Source organism: Physeter macrocephalus, chromosome 18 (genome assembly GCF_002837175.3).
Source record: "Physeter macrocephalus isolate SW-GA chromosome 18, ASM283717v5, whole genome shotgun sequence".
Lineage (NCBI taxonomy): Eukaryota > Metazoa > Chordata > Mammalia > Artiodactyla > Physeteridae > Physeter > Physeter macrocephalus.
In genome coordinates, this window is record NC_041231.1 from 83,673,442 (window position 1) to 83,679,146 (window position 5,705).

A 5,705-nucleotide genomic window follows, 5' to 3' on the forward strand; every position below is an offset into this window, starting at 1 on the left:
AGAACAACTGACATTTACGGTTGAGCAGGTATTTCTGCCATTGTGGAGTCTAGCTAATGCAGAATGCAGATGCTCAGTGAATGGTAGAGGGGAGGGAGGAGGCCGAAGGACAGAGAAAAAGGTTTATGCTTAAAGTTTTCTTGGCTTAAAATATGAATTTTATGTCCTCTCTTTTATGAAAGATCCAAGCGCCTCTTATAATGACTCAAAAATAATAATAAGGTCACTCTTTTTTCCAGAGTCACCAAAGTGGGCCATCATCTCAGAGTAGGAAATGAAAGGGGCCAGTATGAGATCCAAGTAGTTTTAAAAGGCATGAAGGATATGAAAGTACTTAACACTACTGAACTGTATATTTTTTTAAATGGTTAAGGTGGTTAATTTTATATTATGCATATTTTACCACAATTAAAATGTTTTAAATTTTGTTATGTGTATTTAGCAAAGCAAATTTTATTTTTATTGTTACTTTTTGGTTTGATCTCAATTTTTTATTTTTTTAAAGGATAGTTACCTTTTTAAAAAAAATTAATTAATTAACGTATTTATTTTTGGCTGTGTTGGGTCTTCATTGCTGTGCGCGGGCTTTTCTCTAGTTGTGGCGAGCGGGGGCTACTCTTCCTTGTGGTGCGCGAGCTTCTCAATGCAGTGGCTTCTCTTGTTGTGGAGCACGGGCTCTAGGTGGGTGGGCTTCAGTAGTTGTGGCACGTGGCCTCAGTAGTTGTGGTGCACAGGCTTAGTTGCTGCGTGGCATGTGGGATCTTCCCCGACCAGGGCTCCGAACCCGTGTCCCCTGCATTGGCAGGCGGATTCTTAACCGCTGAGCCACCTGGAAAGCCCGACCTCAATTTTTTAAATTGAAGTATAGTTGATTTACAATATTACATTAGTTTCAGGTGTACAGCATAGTGATTCAGTATTTTTGAAGAATATATTCTAAGTTATTACAAGATAATGGCTATAATTCCTTGTGCTATACAGTATATGCTTGTTGCTTATCTATTTCATACACAGTAGTTTGAATCTCTTAATCCCATAGGCCTATCTTGCCCCTCCTCTCCAGTAACAAGTTTGTTCTATACCTGTGTCTGTTTCTGTTTTGCATATACATTTGTTTGTATTATTTTTTAGATTCCACATATAAGTGATTTCATACAGTATATAATGGAAAAGTGCCAGGTTTCAACAGACAAGAGTTGGGCCTGCCTGTCTCAGCAGAGTCATGAAATGAATTAAATGAATCTCTTAGAATAGCGCTGGTGTGAACCATCCTCCCAGGATCTGATGGGCCTCTCTTTTTTTTCCAGATAATGAAGACTGCTTTTTTAACAGCAAAGCCAGTTTGATTTGTTAATTGACGTGGCGAAGCATGCGGGATCTTAATTACCCGACCGGGGATCAAACCCGAGCGCCCTGCAGTGGAAGTGCGGAGTCTTAACTCCTGGACCGCCAGGGAAGTACTGATGCTCCTATATCTTAAGTGTATTTTTCTTATGGTAAAATATGGACAGCATTGTGGGTGGGGAGGACAAGTCTGGGACCAAATGTGAAATTTCCTCTCCTGACCACCCCGCCCCCCCTTGTATAAGTAGGTCACTGTTATCGGTACCCGCTAGAAGAGACAGGAGTATAGAAGTGGGTGCTAGCATGTCAGTATAAGAGGTGTGTTCCTGTGGTGCCTAAGTCCTTCGACGGTGTATCTCAGGGGTGTGAAAGTGTGTCTGCAATAGCCCTCCTGGGTGTGTCAAAACATGATTTCATAGGCAGAATGACCCTTAATGTGCAGATTCGGGTGGTGAGAGTAGATTGAATTCAGTCTTAAGATAAAAGATGAAGTTTGTTGTTTGTTCCCCTTCACGAAAGACTTCGGCAGTGCCCCCCTGGGGTGGGTCTTGGAAAGAACAGGACAGCGGTAGACTAGTCTCTTTTTCTCCCGTCCCCTTGGGCCTTTAGCCGCCGAAAGGGGGCTGTGCGGACCTAACACCGGGCTGGAAGGAAGAGGCGTAAGTCAACTTCCTCGCCGGCGGCACCCGCGGCGGCTGCGGGCGCGCGGGTCTGCGCATCCCGCCCCCGGGTCGGGAAGGGGCGGAGCCGGGCGGAGCCCGCCCCCCGCGGTCCCCTCTTCCCTGCTTGCTCCACTGAGAAGCGCCGGCCTCAGTCTCTGCAGCCTGCAGGAAGCTGGGAGCCGGGACCCCGGGCCGGGAGTGCAGGCTGGGCTGCGTGCACGGGCTCCGCCGCCGCTGCCGGTGAGTCCCGAGGCGGGCGACGCCGAGCGGGGCGGGAGGCGCGTCGGGACCGGGCTGTGGGGGAGACCCCGGGCGCAATCTCGGGGATGTCAGGGTCGCGACGTTGGGGAACCCCAGACCCCAGCCCGGAGGAGCGTCGCGATGTGGAGAAACCCGAGCCCTGGGGCGGGGAGTCAGTGCCCCGGGGTTGGGGAGTCCGGGAGCCCTGAGGGCGAGGCTGCGGGTCAGGAAGGCGAAGTTGGGGCGTCCCAAAGCCCGAGCCTGGAGGACTGAGCGGTCAGGATCCTGACGTTGGAGAGGTCCGGAGGGGTGCGGAATGAGGGGTGCCCTGTCGGCATTCTTGGGGCGCCCTCCTCCGGGCGGAGGGGAGCAGAACCCTGGAAGGGAGTGCGGAGAGAGGAAGCCCGAGGCGGGCGGGGCGGGAGGGGAGCCCGAGGGAGAGGAGCCCCGGAAAGCGTAGGGTGGGGCGAGGCGAGTGTCTTCTCCGGGGAAAGATGGAGGGGGCTTCTCCGAGAGGGCGGGCGCGGGAAGCGAAGTCGTGCGGGGAGCCTGGGGTTCTGTTCTGTAGGATAAGGGGTTGGAGCGCTGGAACGCCGCGGCTGGGGTCGGAGGTGGCGGGCTGAGGGGTGCGTCAGGGACTCAGGGAACATCTCGGCCTAGGGGACGCAACCCCCTCGGTGGAATGGGGTCATGGCAATCTCGAGAGGGCACCCACTCGAGAGAGCAAGACGGGCCACCCCAGACGGGGGCAGGTTGGGACCCCGCACCAAGCGAGCTCGGGGAGTGTTGGGACCTTGGGCGGGGGGACCAGGGAGGGGCGAACCTCGCTGACCCCGCGCGGGCACCGCAGCGCCCTGTGCGTCTGTGGGCCCTCAGGCACAGACTCACAAAAGGGAGACCCGCGGGCCGGACGGGCTTTTGGTTGCATCTCGTATTTCTGAGCTGGGTTAGAAGTGATTTTGCCCACGGATCCGATGAGAAGAGTCTGGGCTTAAAGGAATAGTTCTGGAGTGAGTTTTCAAATGTACAGGTAAGCTCTACGTGTGTGTGTGTAATTTTTAGATGCACATGTGCTACTTGCTGCCCCCTCTCCTGTACTTTTGCGAAGCTGTTTCTGAGTAAAAACTGGAAGAAAATCAGGAAGGCGCTCTCATGCACACATACACACCCGAACCGCCCACAAATGCATTGCATTCCACAGCCAAGTAAACATGAGGAGTGTTGTACAGTTTTGGATTGTTTCTTTTGGCGAGGGCTCCCTTTACTGGAGTTAATAGGAGTTACCTGCATGGAAGGTGGACTGCCCTTGACTGCCCTCTTAGGATGTGCACAGCCTATACCCACCCCTGAGCTGCTACACCCTTGAACAGGTCACCCGGCAGGGCACTAGGCGGCTTAGGACCTCAGTGGATGGGCATTCTAGAATCTTTCTGAAGATAAGCAAACGACCCATACCCTGTCAGGTCTGTATTTTCTGTTGTTTGTCTTGGGTGCCTGGCTCCCTTTAATTAGTTAAATAATATTGACATCTTATATTAACATATCCTGTATGGTTAATTATGTGTTGTAATTAGTTTAATTATTTGATATAACAGCGAATTCTGGAAGACCCAGGGCCCTGGGAATCCTGTTAAGTGGATTTCTCCCTTAGAAGGTTCCTGGGCTTTAAGGGGCAGTGGGTGAGAGATGCCCCCCACTCCCTTTTTTTTCTGCTGTAGATATAGGTCCATCTTCTGATGCACACTGAGATTTGAGCTGCCTGGGAGGACCAAAGATTTTTGGCAACTAGCATATGTTGGGCCCTTTTTTTTTTCCCCCTTCATGAAAAGGAAAGCTCTTCAGTAATTATGCAAGTTAATGGAAGAGTGATCTATTCATTTCACAGGTATCATTTCAGGACAAGCTTTTCTTTTTTTTTTTCACCAGGGGGTGGTCAGAACCTTGAACCAAAATCTGCATTATTATTACTGCGTTAGCATATTTATCTACTTGGACGTAGAGCTAGCTGATTCTTCCAATTCTTTATCCAGATGTTAGGATAAATACGCCAGTATTTATACATTCAGATAAATGCATGTTTCTCCCCTTCAGAAGCCTCGGCTTGGCCAGCTGTGTACTAATTCTAGTGGTGCTGTCATTGCTGAGAATAATTTTGGAGCTCCTGCTTTGGAGTTGCCTTCAGAGCTGGCAACACGTTGACTGAATTGCCTCTGTGATGGCAAACCTTCTGAGGCTGGGAAACAGCCAAACACTGTGGAGCCAACTGTGATGGAGAATCGAGGTTGTAATAGGAAGTATGTCCATTAAGGTAATGAAAGTCTTCTTGAAGGACTAGCAGGTCTACAGGGGTCATCCAGTAAAGAGTATATGTATGTGTTTAGGATTGTAAAGTAGTTGCTTTGAAATTCAACCTTCGTTTGGATGTTTGTGCTCTGGTATGTGTGTAAAAAACTGGCCCTATAGTACCTTGCTATACCTTATGGCTTATTGGGCTGGAGAAAATAAGCCTTTCTTTTCCCCTTCTATGTACTCTTTACCAGGCAGTTTCCATCCCTTTGCATTTTTACAGAAAGCAAGATGAACAAAAGACTTGTTTTTTCAGAAAAAAATGTAGTCAGAAAGTCACTTACCCCATGGGTCATTAATGCCTGGTACCTGAGTTTTTATGTGAAAGAATCTATATAGATCAAGGGGAAGAGAATGATTTCTGAAAATCCATTTCAGTTTTGGGATTCCATAGCACACAGCGTGAAAAATTAACATATCCTTTTTCTGCCATTGGTTCCATAAATTCCCAATTTTTTTTCAGGTTGTTAACCCAAAGCTTCATATAGCCATGGCTTGAATCTTGATTTAGCTGTGATCTTGGACAAATTATTCATCTCTTTTGGCCTCAGTTTTTCTACCCTAAAATGGAGACATAATGAGTAGGTGACTGTGATGAAGATGAAATAAGATTATGCATATAGAACCCTGAGATCAGTGTCCCATAAAGTCTTGCTCTTTGTGTTATTAATAGTGCTTATTGATAGTTTTGTATTAAAATTCCTTTTAAGCCATGTAGAAATTTATCATTTCCAAGTAATGACATTCCCTTTGGCTGGGCTTTGCAAATGAACATGTCAATGAGAACACCTGGTTTTTACTCTCCTGGCCTCTCAGGAGTTTTTAAAGAGTCACCTTTACTGCAGCCAGAGCTAGCTACTTTATTTTGAATTCTGATATTTTAAAAAACGAACAGTCCTGTTTTGATTGTGTGTTAGGTATAAGAGTTTGGTCAAAAGCTGAAGGAAAATTGTTTTGAAAGCTTCTCCTATAATTTTTTCCCTTGATCCAATAAAATATTATTCTAACGACATAGCTATAGTTTTCTTGGCATATATTGAAAAGGATGATTCTGGGGAACATTTGTTTCAGTTAAACTGGAGTTTTGTTCTGCTTTTTTTTTTTTTTTTTTTT

At 47.4% G+C, this 5,705-nt stretch overlaps 1 protein-coding gene across 2 annotated transcripts in view; it reads left to right on the plus strand.

Annotated features, from left to right (window-relative positions):
• The first annotated feature begins 2,159 nt into the window (after positions 1-2,159).
• PAQR8 (progestin and adipoQ receptor family member 8) overlaps positions 2,160-5,705 on the plus strand; it is a 35,843-nt gene continuing 32,297 nt past the window's right edge. The window contains exon 1 of one of the 2 annotated variants that reach the window (XM_007130212.2): positions 2,160-2,246. The gene's annotated coding sequence lies outside the window, so the exon portion shown is untranslated. The remainder of the gene's footprint in view (positions 2,247-5,705) is intronic. The other variant, XM_007130210.4, reaches the window with a different exon arrangement.